Below are 15,982 nucleotides of genomic sequence, written 5' to 3' on the forward strand. Positions count from 1 at the left end.
GACTACAACTACAGATTTTTGAATAGGAAGCTGAACTATGTCTCTCCTCAGTAAAAAAAAAAGTCCTAAGCTAAAATCCAGCTGGGACACTGTGGTGTTTGCATGTTCTGTCTTGTCCTGTCTGCCCTGTTGAAAATGTACAAATGGCTGCTATATTCCACTGCTAAAGGAATACTTTGATATTTGGGGAATAAGCTGTTTTTACCAAGAGTTAGAAGAGACGATTGATACCATTCTCATGTCTGAGCATTACCTATAAAGCTAATGCTGGGGAATCAATTAGCTTAGCTTAGCATAAAGATTGAAAGTAGGTGGGGGGAAGTCCAGAGTTCAAAAATGTGATGACCCAGCACCTGTACTGTACCTTTGGAAATGAACAGTAAATTAACAGATAATCACTGTGAGATATTATATTATCATATAATTACTCATCAAAAATGACAAAGTGCTGTGTTTCCCTCGTGTGCGCTCTCTGAGGCCTGTGACTGCCTGACACAACGGGCCGGGGTCACACCGATAGCTGCAAGCCATGTTGTGAGCGGATAATTCAATCAGATTTAATGTGAAGGGTCTCTATAAGTATGTTTATGGGATGACCCACTACACCTCTTTCATCTTTCCTGCTGCCTTCTCTAAAGCTTCGGCAAGAGGAAGGGGAAACAGAGTAAAAAAAAAAAGGAGGGGTGTGCGTTTATGTGTGTGTGAGGGGAGCATTTGCAGGAGGGTCCTTCAGGGTACTAAGATGGGAGTGCTGAGGTGGGGGGGGAGTTGGCATGGTGGGAAATCACAGCCTTAGGGTGCTCCACAGATTATTCCTGCTCTTCTCTTTCATCTGAGCCAATGGGGGGCATATTCCTCCGATTAACCGCTCCATCACTTATTAAGCACTTAGGAACAAAAGTGGTGATGGAGAGTGAAGAGGGGGAAAAAAAAAGAAAAAGAGCTATGAGAAGGTTTCATTAGCATGTAGCTCGGGTCTGTTGTGTGTTGTTGGGTGTGGCTGGGATGAGAAGACGAGCGTGTGCATGTATCCTCTCAGAGTCGGGGGGTGAGTGGAAAAACACAGCATTAAGGATATGAAACACGCTATGAATAGACCAAGATATTTAAAGCCTTAAAATGTACTCACAGGTACATCCAGCATCCAGCCACAACTCAGCAGAAAAGCCTTTTATAACTGGTGCTTTTTTTTTTTTCTTCCGCAGAATATTTTTGAGTCTGATCAGTGCATTTGGATGCAGGCAAGGACAGAGAGCGAGCCAGGTAAACAGAGCGAGAGCAAACAAAGCTCACGAAGAGGTTGAGGAGCAGAGTGATACAAGGACAAATGGTGGAGCAGTCACGCTGCAGGTTCTGCATGACAAACCTCCATCCAAACACTGAGGTCGCACTCTGTACACATGATGTTCTTCACATCTTAAGTCATTTATATTTCCACTGCTAACTGTTATGTTAGCAGTCAAACTGACTCTTTTGATTTATTCTGTCCGTTTTCATAATTCTTGTGTGTTTAACATTTAAGCTAATCTGTTGTCTACCCACAGAGAAACCAGACAGACTGTGCCCTGTATTGATTTAGAGTGAAATCAGACCTCAGTAGGCACTAACAATGTAAATCATGGGCAACACTGAACAAGTCATCTCGATATTTGAAATTTAGCAATCAAATCAATCTCTCTTTGTGGCACAGTTACAGCTGAAAAAAAAAAATCCTAAAAGCCATAACATTCGATGCAGAATCAACGATCTTTCCTTGGCTCAAAGTGTATTTGTTCACTAAACAAAAGAACCTTCTCTGTGGAGATAATTACTGCTAAACAACACTGTGAACTTTCTTTAATTACATCTGATCCACCCATCCCTGGCAAACACTGCAGCACACAGTCACAGACAGAATAAAACTTGAGCTTGATTGAAATAAAAACCCATAATGAATGAAAAATGAAGTTAAAGCAGCATAAGGACAATTTGCATTTTTGAAAACACAAGCGGTTGGTTTAAAATGACTTTTTGGATTTAATTTTTTTTTTTTAAAATTGCTAATACAGCACCATAACCTCATGAAACTACATAAACCTCTGTCTATTCCATAGCAGCTAGGGGAGAAGATTCTTAAAAGAAATCTTTCCATGACATATTTATCCATCACTGTTGTGTCCAGGTGTTTCTGTACAGAGCAGCCACTCGGTGTATTTTGCTCTAGACTTGGTAATTTGTGGGCACAGACACGATTTCCATTTGCCATCATATCTGGCATTAGTTTCATCTGCATAAATAAGACAAACCCAACAGGTAAGTCTTGGGAGGATGAGCCATTCTTCTGATGTAGCCTGATGCTGGGTGCGATTTCTTCATCTCAACCACCCTGCCCCTTAGTGTGATGTGGATATGAACCCCCTGCACTGAAGTTGTGATCTCTGCTTGACTGGGACAAGGCTGTGTTACATCTGAACAGTGTGACCCAGTTCCAGTGATGAAGAGAGTGCAGCCTCACAGGACGACAACGCTGCTGACCTGCTTGAATAATTCACTCTGAAGTGTAAACCCGTGGCTGACTGGACGCAGCCACCTGGAAGATTACATGAGCAGGGAGGAGGGAGATGGGGCTAACGGAGAGGAGCAGGTGACGGGATGATCTTGAATGGCACGAAATGAGATGAGAAAGTCTTACGCAACTGGAGGTCACAGTAAAATGAGCTGACGCAAACCAAATTTGAGTATGGCTTTTTAAATGTTAGGAAAGGAGGATTGGATAAGACCACGTCTTAGACAAGTGCACTTGATTCAAACAGCCACAGTATTATGTGTCACAACCAACTCTATGCTTTTTATAAGGTTTGGAAAGTTTTCTGAAGTGAGTTAATGACACTTTTTCTAAGACACGCCACCACTATGAAGAGGACGCTGAGGTTTGATACCTCTGACTGAATCTAGGGAATTAACATCGCCGTGAAGTTGCCAGACAACCAGCAGAGACTCCAGGAGTTCACTTCTCCCAGTTAAGACACAGTCCAGCAAGTAACATCCCATAAAACCACAACACAGAATAAACAAGCAAGATGTAATCTGTTTATTTGTGAGCTTTTGAAGCCTTGGTAAGAAGATTTTTTTTACCTTTGTACAGAGCCAGGCTGTTCCCAGTCTTTATGCTAAGCTAAGTGGATGTGTCTTTATCACATATACCAAACCACACAAGTGAGAAAGGTACCAATCTAACCTTCGGCATGAAAGCAAATAAGCATATTTCCCTAAACTGTTGAACTACTCCTTTAAGCAGGTGAGTTATAAAATAAAGAATGTCGTGCATTTCTAAAAATTACCATCAGCAAAGAGTGTGACCGAGGTGGAGCACTTGCTCCACAATGGGGCAGACAACTGAGAGCACTCCTTAATGAAGGACATAATATTCCTGTCATCAAATAATCAGTTTCATAAGCTCTGACATTTTCTTTTTTCCAGCTGAACTGGGCCAGCTCTTCTATTAACTAATTCACAGCAGCCTCCGCAGAATACCAGTCCCTCCTTTCTGTCACCAATTATGAGTGGAAAAAAAAAGAAAAAAAGACAGACTATTAAAAAAAATCAGTGTAGGGTCAAAACCTCATTAGCAGATGAAGAGCACAAGTCAGCATGTAAGTGGAAAATCAATTAATCAATCAATGGAGACTCCACCAGCTTCAGCTCCCAGCAAGACTCCTGGCGATTGGGTTGTTATGATGACCGACCAGTCTTTGCGTAACAGTGTTAGAAGGACAGCACAGACAAACCCCCCCCCAGGCTTAGTAGAAGGAGCTGCAGCTAAACGCTTCATCTCTGATGTGCCACATTTCTACTCTTTCTCCTTCACTCAGCTTTGATCCTCGACCTTTCTTCCCTATCTCCTTCCAATTCAAAGATAAAGAAGACAGATTAGAAATAAAAACAACAGTGTTCTCCACTAATGATCGATACCAAGCAGCCAGTGGTAGGATTAGTGTGGCTGGATCACGGTGGCTTCTACCTAACCAGAGCTGACCCGCCTTCTTCAGGCTGGCTGAGTGAAATATCATCAGGTCTCACTGGAGGGAGAGCGGACGATGAAAGCAGGCAGAGACGCAAGTAACCCAAACAACTTCTCCACTGCTCCTGGAACACACACATACAGTACACATCCCTCTCCCAGCTATTATACAACACACATTACATAATTCAAATTTGTGACTCTGTGAAATAGACTTTTGAGGTGCCCTCCTTCATAAACACCCACTCAGCTCTTTGAAAGCAGGACCAGCACAGGGAACAGGTACACACTCGAGCTGGCGCCCCCGCCGGATCAACACATTTAATGCTTCTGCCAGGGACGTTTTTTTTAAAAAGAGATTGCTCAGATGAATTCAGCACGACACGCCGGTTATGCAACAGGATGCTTCAAGCGAAGCACAACACCGAGAGCACTTGTCATCTGAGAAACACTAAGAACTGGTGAGAATGGTGTTGTTCTCTAAGGTTATTTAAACTGGTACATTTCAGTCATTAATTTCATCGTGGAGTGTTTTATAGTGGCTACTTTCAAATTGCTATTATACAAATAAGTTTTGTATAATAGCATATGAAAAAACAGAAAGTGCATGAATTGCAGCCTCTAACAGAAACGCTGTTGTTGTGTTTTCGTAACCACAAAGCGAGCTTAAAAGCCAGGGAGTGATCTATGCACTGTTCCTCTCCACAGAGGTTTAACGTTCCTTAATGTGTGAAGAAGGCAGAAGATCAAGCTGAAATGCTTTGATCTCTGGCATGTTACATGTGGTGTCAGTGTGCTGTGCAGCACCAGCAATGGAACTGGTGACGGCCCTAAAAAATAGATAACACACACACACACGCACACACATTGGCAATGATCTCATCTTTTACACAGCTGACGAGTTCAAAACATCCTTGTGGGGTGTCTGGAGGGACTTTAGAAACATTTCCACCACATGAAAACAATAACATCATCATTTGCCTAATTTGTGGTGGCGAGAAAGGGCCAAATACTGAGGTCTCAGGTCAGAAATCCAAGAAGCCACTCAGAACACCTTTTGTTATGGAGGCGCTGAAAGAGTTACACAAAACGTAGAAGCACCTTATAAGTATTATTGTTATATTATGTTTATGTCATTCTAACTCATTACGGTGCATGTACATCTGCCAAGTGAGGAATGCTTTGTTTCGCTAGTGAAGATAAACGCCTGTCAGGGTGGCCAGCTGTCAGCCTGGCTCCACATTTGTAAAGCAGAACAGGAAAAGGCCTATGACTGCAACTATAAAAACACTAATAGCACAAAACCGGATTTAATAAAGCTTGAGTTTTGGACTGGAAAGAGAACGGAAGGGGTTTTTGATATTGACTGATAAGAATAAAAAAAAATAAAAAAAAATTAGATAAGAGCTTGTGTGGTTAGTACCCCACCAAGCTCAGAGTTCATACAGTCTGTACAGTCCGGACAGGAAAGGGGCAGTCTCCCTCCCTCGCCCTAGGACAGGAAGTCATAAAACAGGATCAAACGGCTGGCATTGCTCACGGTTTTGCCATATGAATAGCATAATGTCATGGGAAGTCATAGACTCAAAAGCCTTTGCAATAACGTTATCCTTTTATAGTTATAAAAACATTATCCTTTGAAGGTAGCTGTTGGTTTTCAGAGCGTAGGTTCTGTACGTGAACCTGAAACCGTATGAATGATCAGTCAGTTTCTTGTGCATTTGCACATACAGAGGCCTTGTCCCACTCAGATAAGTGGAGTGGAAGAAATATGGAAAGGTCATCAGGACTTTCTGAAATGTGAAGAGAGGGAAAACAAACACGAATTCACCAAGGTTTGAGCCATGACCTAAAACAACTGAGCCAAATACCTCATGAGTGAAAAATCCTTAAAAAGTCCAAACAGCGTTTCTATGTAAAGTGCTTTTTTTTTTAAAACTATCTCTGTAAAGTATTTAAACAGTTACCATTAAAAATGTATCTTTTTAGCCAGAAAAAGACAAAGAAAAAAACATAAAACCTTATAAGTCTCACCTTAATTCTACAATATAATCATCTGTCATGCTTTTACTGGATGTTGCTTTCTATTTGCTTCTGACCTACTGTACTGGTTAGTTTAAATCTGGACCTCACAAACTACATCTCCAGCACTGTACATCAGCTCATGCTTACATTAGGATTTAAAGTCACAGTCTAGATAAAGCTACAGGCTAAAAGCACTATTTTAGGGTCCTTGCACTCACTTTAAATCTCCCTACAAGCCTGAGAAGGACACTATTAATAAGTGTATTTTCCTCAGCCAGCAGTTTTCATGTCCACTCATTTTTCTCACTGTCTAGCAGGCAAATTCAGTATGTGTGTTTGTGGCTGCGGGCTTTCTCTCCTGACTCACCCATGAACGCAGTTAGATCACAACACTCCAGCATGCAAAGACTGCAAGCAGCAACCCAAAAATAACAGCTGCAGTACCTCAAGCTACTGATTAAGAGTCAGCTACTGTTTCACCCTCATATAGTGGGGAAGAATCACAAGCCAAACACGAGGTATCAACCAGAGATTTCTCCGATCAACTAGCTTGGGAAATGCAAATTACGAACACTCATCCGTTGCCAACGAGCAACTAGCAGAAGCCCTGTACACCTTCACTCGCTGACAGTGGCAGTGTGAGAGCTCTTGGGGCTTTAGGGGCCCAGCAGAGCATATAAAGGCAGATCTGACAGCTTACTGAGGCACACACACAGATACAGTATATAGTTACCTCAATAAAGAATGTGGGGGCTGAGCACAAGGACTGAGCACATATATGCACATGCGCATCCATCTTTGTGGGCAGCACACCTTTCAAAAATGATTTGAATGTGCAACAGGGATGTTAATGAACAATAAATGTGACTGGAAAACATCAGACGGACAAAATCAAAATCTCATGTGATCACGTTGGCCAAACCATCTGCTGTTTTTCGGCTGTTTCCCCCGTCTTGTTGGAAAAGGTCATCCAGCTTTGTCTAAACATCATTAGGTCTGAACCACTTCTGCTGATACAAAATGTTGTCGTTGGAGCACAAAGCTTCTTCTGAGGCTGCAGAACGGAAAACCAGGATGTCTGTGATCCCTCTGACACACTATACTACCTGACAGATTCTTCTGGATGCGCCTGGAGAAACATTTAGAGTGAAATGCTACACAGTAGACAGGATGTAGTAGGTAATTGTGGTGAACTGAGAGGTCATCCTGGAACACAAGAACCCACTGGGCCTTCTCCAGTGTGCTTGAACAAGGTATCGAGTCCTGCAGAAGAGTTAAGCAGTGAGAACTTCCCTGAAGATGCAAGTAAACACAGACAACAGCCATGGATCTACAAATTTATAAAGTTTAGAAATTCCTGCTTTGGATTAATGCCTCTGCAATTCAGCATTAAACAAGAAAGCTTTCTGCCAATAACTATAATTCCACTTATTCCTGGGGCAGACCGCTGCCCCGCTGTCCTCTACACCATTTCTCCAATTCTTATAAGAAACCAAACCTCGTACAGGCCCCACTGCACATCGACCATCCTGCATAATGAGGTGCAGAACCAGAGTGGGCAAATACTTGCTCAATCGCAGGCCCCCGGCTCTGGCCATGTGGAAAGCACTGTGGTTCCTGCACAATCATCACGTCTAAACAAAGAGCTGAGAAGAGCATTTTACCAAAGTGACATTTGAGGAAATGCTACAGCTTCATAACTGTCCAACCCGATCACCAGCTTCCCCGGGGGGGCAGAGTGGGGTTCAAAAGACACACAGCCCAGAGCAAACGTCAGCTACAGATGGATATCCATCACATATTACTGTTGGAGAAACAGCTCTGGTCCCCCGACTGGCCACTTGAAAGCCAGAACCGGCTCTCCACGCTGGGACACAGTGTGTTGCTAAAGCCCATTTACTTTAATATTGGCCGGAAGGCTGCCAACAACAGCAAGAGGAAAAGGGAGAGGGAGGAGGAGAGGGAGAAAGAATTCTGGTCTCACTGGGTTTTTGAGGATAAAAAAGACAGAGTTGCATCTGGTGGTCAGAGACTTGGTTCTGGCAGTGATGTGAAATCTGATTAAGAAAGAAAAGAAGGCAGGGAGACGGTGAGGGGTGTCTCTGTGGAGCTGTTCCCCCAGTCAACCGAGGACGAAGGAGGAAATGTGGAGGACAGAGGGGAGGCTCCTTTAAAGGAACAGGTTAACATTTTGGGGGAATATACATATTTGCTCAGAAGCAGAGAGTCACTTGAGAAGATTGATGCTGCTAAGACATCAAACCACCCCCTTAAATAGTCTGTTTTCTAAAACCTGAGCAAGAGATACAATAATCACCAAACCACTGAAAGAGCAGCTAATTTCTACCCAAAGTCCTGAAGGCGTAACAAAAATTACATTTTATAAAAAAAAACAAAACAAAACAAAAAATAAATAAATAAAATAAAAAGCAACTGTATTTACCATGTTCTGCTACGTTCTCCTTTAAACTTTTGTGGTTAATTTAGTCCAATACAATTTAAAATTAAAAAAAAAAAAAATCTAAAAATATCAGTAAAACCTGGGAATGGATCAAAGAGGACAGAGCAGAAACAAAGCATCTCCAGGCGGACTTTAACACACGGGCCTTTCATCCATCGACCACAGAGGGATTTCTCAGACCTACAGCTGAGGTGAGACCTCGACAGTCCTTGGGTTGAGCCTCGCAGCGAGCCTGGCAGGCAGAGCCAAGCATGAAATGAGCTTTACCCCTCAGAGAGTCAGGCTGGGACCGTGATGAGAGGGATGAGGTGAATCTCTTTCCCCAATGTCATCTGTTGTCTATAAATCCACAGCTTGAGAAGAGCCAGGGAATGTGAGCATGTGAGGTTTATATGTGAATTAGCCGCGGAGAAGAATACCCTGGACCGAGGGAAAGAAACCTGAACTAAACCTCGGAATGTCCTGGGATTCAAAGAAAGAAAGAAAAAGACTGATTTCTTTTTGATAGTGACAAAATATAGTTTCCCACCATGTGTTCTTCTGCTAACAGTAGCCCCCTACAACGATAACTGAAAGTCGATTGTTTGAAACACTGCAGGGCGACAAAGACAGCGAGAGACTGGGGTGTCTTCTTGTCATTATTAATGACCCCTTCTAACTTCTTTATGTTCTTATCTCCAGCTGCAGAGCCTCCGTATTATTCTCTTCAACTCTCAGGCTCCAGCGCTAAAAATAAAGAGAGGCGGTGGGAAATTTTAAAAAACAACCAAGTTAACCGATCCTGATTGGTACGAACAGAAAAACGAAGAGCTTACGATCGGACAAAGGGGTTTTCATCCCTCTCAAGGTTTTATCTGAACACACAATTGACAGCTTCTGTGTTCAAATATGACACTCTTTGTTATTAGCTGACCCCTCCCTTCCCATCAGACTGTTTCCAATTATCCCTGAACCCCGACTCTTCCACGAGACATGAGGGCGGTGGTAAATGCATGGAGAGAGATTCGCTGTGTCCCTCTGGAGAGCATTTCATTTGTCAGGCTGTGATGAGCTCCTTTGTTCTCACTTTAACTCTCAACATCACATAATTGGCCACCATCTGGGGCTCTCATCCCTATTCTCTTTCTCCATCTCTGTCTCTGCTGTGTCTCTCTAACTGCTCTCTCCACATGTGCTACATATGCATGTTCATGGTAGGAAATCATACATCTGTCGTCAATCCCTTACACTTCCCTGAAAGATTATGTAATGTTATAATGAGGCCCATTAACTTGACATCTTGGAGGTTCATAGGACAGCAGTGCTTGTATTTTCTGCTGTAGAAAAGATAGATAGAAAGGGATAAATGGGATGGTGGAGGAAAAAGCGACAGAGCAGTACGAAGGAAGTCACACAGTGATCCTCTGGCCTTTAAATGGCCCTTTCATAGTCTCACTTTATTCTTTCACAGCGTCCTCAGTCATCCAACAGCTACAGCAAAGCTTTTCTGCTTTGCTCTTCCTACACGGTTCACAGTTCATTCTTTAAACTTGGCTGAATCAAAAGTCTGTCCAACGCCTCCGATTTGTACGGAGTCCAGCAGCTGAGATTTTAACAAATTCTGGCATCTCTTTCCTAGTACTGTAACTCATTAGACTCAGAATTTAGTTAGATGTTGCTCATCACTTTCCAAAGAGATATTCATTCTGTTTTTAGCCACGGTAGCAGGGACTTTGAATTTACATTTTAATTTTAAAGATTCTCATAAGATGCATTTTTCCTGATACAAATTGTTTGGTCTGGATTAGACTGGAGTGGATCTGGATTTATTACTCAGTGATTTAAGCAGTGATGGACTGAGTGGACTGAAAGCCTGAACCAACTGTGAGTCAAAGTGCAACCAGCTGTGGCTCACCATTCAAATGTATTTAAGCTACTTGCTCTATATGATTAGCATCATTGCACTAATGTTTATACCCAGTGGGATTGTAAAATATTTTAACAATACATTATAATTCCTAATTCTTTGAACCAAGCTCATCTGAATCTAAGAAAAAAAAAAGACAAAGCCATTAAGCTGGATGACAAATATTGAAGAAATGTGTCAGGGGTTTTTCCTATTCTATTCACAAAGAGAAAGAAAAGTGGGTACCTGCACGTTTGCATGATCTAAGAATGCTAACAGGACTGCGTGTAGTTATTTAGGGCATGCATATCCCAAGCGGCAGGGAGTGGATGCTTTCAGTGGGGGGAAAAAAGCCTGTCTAAGTGAGGGTTGTGACGGAGGAGCTTCTTTGAGGCAAGATGACAAGGAAAGACTAAAAATCCATCAAAACGTTGCTATCAGCTCCACTGATCAAGGATCGTCTTATGAGGAAGTCGGCTTAATTGGGACTCATCAATAAAAAAAAAAGAAAAAAAGCGCCGTATGCTCAAGCACAGAGACACTGTGAGGGATGAGCCTCATTAAAAACCGTTGCTGAAAAAAAAAAAAATGTTATGGGGAACATAAGGAATAAAATAAGCAGGTTTAGGAATGAAAAAAAAGCAATGAAGACTTAAATGGATGTACACACTCCATCCTTCTGCAACACACACACACACACACACACACACACACCCCTAGCCAGACAAAGGAGGCACAAACGTAATAAACACCAGGTAATATAGCAGGCTGAAGTTATTGATATCATTTACATTGCATTAGCCCATCACCCATTTGTGTGCGTATGTGAGTCTGTGGTTTGTCCCCAGGGGGGCTGAACACACACTGCAGAGTCCCATCTGTTAGTGCTGTTGACAGCTGTGTGTGTATATATGTGTGTGAGTGAGATTATGGCTGCAGGGGGTGTACAGGATGGAAACATGACAGATCACAGCCCTAAATGACAGAGGATGGAAACAAAATGGATGATACCATCTATTAGACACTAATTTATATTAATACCTACACACTGAAGCGTGAACATACACACACCCACACACCCACACACACCCTCATTAAAACCACTCTGTTCCATGTTCAAAACAAGTACTACATGACATACCACCACGCTGCAAGCCCCAGAGGCAAGACATTTTTAACAGAAATTACATCTCCGAAAAAAAAGTTGGCAGTCCAAGTCAGCAAGAAAAACACAAGAGAGAAAACCGAATTTTCTTTCCCTCGGTCTAAATTATATGCTACTCGGAAAATTGTTTTCCTCTAATGGCTCTAAGAAACAAAGAATCCTGATTTTCTGTGTTCATTTCCCATCTGCTCACAAATATTTTCACTGTTTTCCTGGTAAAATTTCCTTCATGGTTTCTACATAGTGTACATATTTCTGAATACACTTACCAGGCTGTATTTCATTCTCATGACAGCCTGATGTTGGCATGACGTTTGCTCGAGCGCCCAAAAGATTAGATCAGAGTTTGAGGCCTGCACTTCCTGCACTGGCTGAGAGCCACTGGTCCACAAGTTTCACTGTTAATTCTTCAGATGGCCAAACTACTATTAGCTCGAACAACAGCACTTTCATCAATAAACCCTCCAACAATCCACGTAAATGTCAAACTTTGCATCTAATGCTTCACGTGGAGGAAAGAGCTTCGGCTCTTAAGTGGGAATGAGAGTGCACACAGATGCTCGCCTCAAACTTTACAACCCCTCTGCACCCGTAGCTTTACAGTAACACCGGCTAATGCGTGCACCCCTGTTCAGCTCCTTGGCTTCGGAGAGGCGGTTAAGAGCTGCCAGGAACAAACAGCGTCATTGCCCCTTTCTCTGTTCGTTCCTAATGCCCAACTTCTCTGGCTCGCTTTATCTCCAGGAAACGGTTCAAAAACTATCAGGTTACTGCTTATTGAGGACTGCTAATGCTGTCGAGATGGAAGGGTTGACATGCGTTCAGTCCCCATTACGAACCAATAAAAAGCCCCACGGTGATGCAGAGGGAGGTGAGAGGGTCTCAGGGAGGAGGGAGGAGGCTGAGAGGTTGAGGTGATGTTCCTCTGTTGGGGACATTAGTGGATATATTACACAACGTAAGGAGTAACAGGATCATCTCATGCGGCTGCAGCAGTGAGTTACAAACAGGACAGGACACTGCAGAGAACATGCAGTTCCACTATAGATGCACAGTGTGAGATCTGTAACACTGTCAGCAGCACACTCAGTGCTGCACTGTGTGGTGTTGGCCATGATCTCTTGAGTGACAGACTCAGCAACATGGACACCAGCAATCCGCTGACTGCTTTAAGACGGGTTTTCAATTCTGATGCTGTGGACATGGAGTCAAGTTAGTTACCTGTGGACTACAAATTAGCCTATGATTTTTTTTAGCTTATGTTTGTTTACATTTTGGCAAATTGACACAATTAAAAAATATGCTGACCCAGAGACTAGCAGCGCCTGTTTGTACCCATATCCATGGATGTAAAGACAAATATCACTGGGTTACTTTGATGCTAAAGCAAGAGCTGAAACAAGTTCAGAAGTTACAGGACATGAAGATTATGATATCCTCAGGAAGCCACACTGGATCTAAAAATATCTGTACCGTGTGTGTATTTTCAGATTTGACTGACTTGACTGTTAAAAGGTGTCAGTGAAGGGTAAGACTTTTGAGGCTAATTGCAGCAATCAGACACTAAGTGTTTTAAAGTACCTCAATTGCCTCCATGAGCTGCGTGCTACAGTTGCTGCTTCTCCAGCTGCTCACTGTACTGATAAAACTACAATAACTAACTTCCAGTTGTTTTAAAATCGCCGGCATGCATCTGTCCCTTTCACCTCACACTTTAAAGACCTCTGCTCCAAGAAAACAGGCAAAGAGGTCAACACAGAGCTTTGACACGTTACCCACAGAGGGATCTCATTTCCTCTTTTAAACCAGTCCTCAACAGCGAAACAGCCGACAGAGAAAGACTGAACTGCTGAAGGTGCTGGTGGGTGTATGAAAGACAACGCACTCTTCCCCTGATAAGACAAGAAATAAAACTCCTAGGTGGTGAGCTCAGGGGAGCCTGGAATTGGGTGTATGAGGGCTGGGTTACCAGATGAAAGCATTGCTTGATGTGTTTCTGCTGCACACCAGCGCTGGGGCTGTTAACCTAAACAGTTACATAATCCGTCCCTCTTGAAGACAAGTATCACAAGCTATAGCCGACACACGAGGGTCACTAGGGAGAACTTGCACAGAGCGTTAGGCAGACTGGGAGAGTGTTTGCACTTCCCACTTATAACCAGTTCAGGACTTGGTGTGACCGAACACAATCTTAACAACCAGTGATATGTGAAACATTACACAGGCAGTGAAATATCTCTGAAGTTTCATGACGGTCTGATCCTGAGGAGGTTGTGATGAAAAACATTTAACTGGAGCTTTCAAAAAGAGCTGAGGTCTGCAAGCAAAAATAATCTCTAAGTCTCTGATTGTAAATGGGGTCACAACTTGTGAATAAAGGTTTGTATAGTCAGGGGACAATGAATGGTCGAAGAACAAAAATATCAGTGACAACAAGCCAAAGAATTTCACACTCGAGGCAGCACTTTTCTTCAGCTGGCAACATGGGGAGCTGATACTGATCAATTCTCCAAAAGGCCTGCTTGGAGACATTTTAGAATCCATTTATATTGTTGGTTTGAAGGACAGGGGGAGTTTAACCCCAACACTGCTGTCATTTAAAGGAGGATTAGCAGTGTGACCTCAGAGTTCAGAGGTTATCTGCTCTGGGGAAGTCAGTGGGGTGAAGTGCTGGAAATAAATGGTAGTATTTCCCCTGTGGAAAAGAAACTCAGTCAAGCTAACATGACTGTTGCCTCTCCCTACTGCTTTTCTTTCGCTGTGTTTGTGGGTGTGTATGCAATTTACTCACTGGTGGACATCGCTAACAATATAACTCTTGCTCATAAAGACATACCATTTACAGAGAAGACTGTCTCAAATAATCCTATACATAACCCACGGTCACTGTCAAAATAAAACCTCTGGCCTGAATCATAACATCTTCTGATGACAGAGGCCATCATCTTTCTCATCAGTAACAAAGTGAAGTAACAGCGCTGGGTTAAAAAAAAAAAAAAAAAAAAATCTCCAGGCCCAATATGCCCATTTACGGTCAGTCAGTATTCCACAAGCTTGTTAAATAAATCAGAGGGTCTCCAGAGAGGAAAGCAAAACACTGAGGGCTCCTTCTAAACTCAGCTTCACCAGGAAAGCAAACAGCTTGGGTCCAAGCGAAAGTCTCTTTAGATATGTACTCTGGACTGTAGAGTAGTAAAAAAATGTTACGGAGAATTAGCCAGTTAGGCTCCTTGGCTGTCACAACCACATGACATGAGATATCTGTTAAATGTGAGGAAACATCAGTCCGACTCAGGGTTTCATTATGATTTATAGACCATAAATCAAGTGTAAAGGAGTGAGCCTTTAACTTCTGTGGTCAGGAAGACAGTGCTGACAGTTATCAAAATCATCCACGTCTTTCTTTACCAACTTACACACCCTTAATCCCAACAACACTGTCTATAAACACACACACACACACACACATTCCCACCCTCTCGGAGTCTGGGGCAGAACATGCCATTCTCTCTCTTCCATTTCTATCCCCTCTCACAGTGAGCCAGCGAACATGTGGTGTATTTATTTGTTTTTTTTGGCTGTTGTTGGCTGGAAGTGAATGTTCCCATCAGCAGCAGCAGCAGCAGCATTTGTCTCTGTGACTGGCAGCCATACCAGAGGGTGGGTTTGACTGTCATAAGAAATAGCAATGTCAAACCATTGATGATCTACTGAACCGTCTGTGAAAAGCTGTTTCCTTTTAAATGAAGGTAAAACCAGTCACAAAATCCATTCTCTGTGACAGCTGAGGACTACCTGTTTGAATAAAGGGCAAACAAACATCAGAGCTCAGGACAAGAGACAAACCCATGCCACATTAAGATGCATGTTTGCTCAGAGGGAAGCCGAGGCAAGAATCAAGGACGCAAATCGCCAAACTGAATGAAGAGAGCATGGAAAGTGGTGGTGGCAAACAGGAAATGCTGCAACAAACATGTTGTGGGTGGTTTGATTTTTTTTTTTTGTCATTCAAAGACTGTATGAAAGATATACAGCAGGAACTTAGATCTGACATACTCACTCAAGAACATAAGATTTAGAAGCTATTTTTGAGATGCAAACCTGTCCTTTAAAATGAAACGTTACATGAGTGATTCACGGTTGCCCCACTTTCTCTCCATGTTAGACTGGAGATTTGTATTCCCACTGCAACTTGTCACTGACGCTGCTTTTACCAGCTCTGTGTGGTGGCAACAAATAAACTGTGAAATGTTTTAACAGATTCATTTCTTCTGTTAAATTTGGAGAGTGAGTGTCAGGTTAGCATCGGGTTAAAGAATGACCTGCTACAAACTCCCTCTGGCACCAAAACATGAAGACATGACAAGAACAACTAAAACTTTTATCACTCTAATGCATAAAGTGAAGCTCTAATTGATTACAGGGCAACAGAAGAGGAAATGTTTA

The 15,982-nt window shown here is 42.6% G+C and overlaps 1 protein-coding gene across 3 annotated transcripts in view; it reads right to left on the reverse strand.

Annotated features, from left to right (window-relative positions):
* Positions 1-15,982, reverse strand: part of abr (ABR activator of RhoGEF and GTPase) — a 120,378-nt gene that overhangs the window by 20,580 nt on the left and 83,816 nt on the right. The gene's annotated exons all lie outside the window — the stretch shown is intronic.

Source organism: Toxotes jaculatrix, chromosome 12 (genome assembly GCF_017976425.1).
Source record: "Toxotes jaculatrix isolate fToxJac2 chromosome 12, fToxJac2.pri, whole genome shotgun sequence".
NCBI classification, from domain to species: domain Eukaryota; kingdom Metazoa; phylum Chordata; class Actinopteri; family Toxotidae; genus Toxotes; species Toxotes jaculatrix.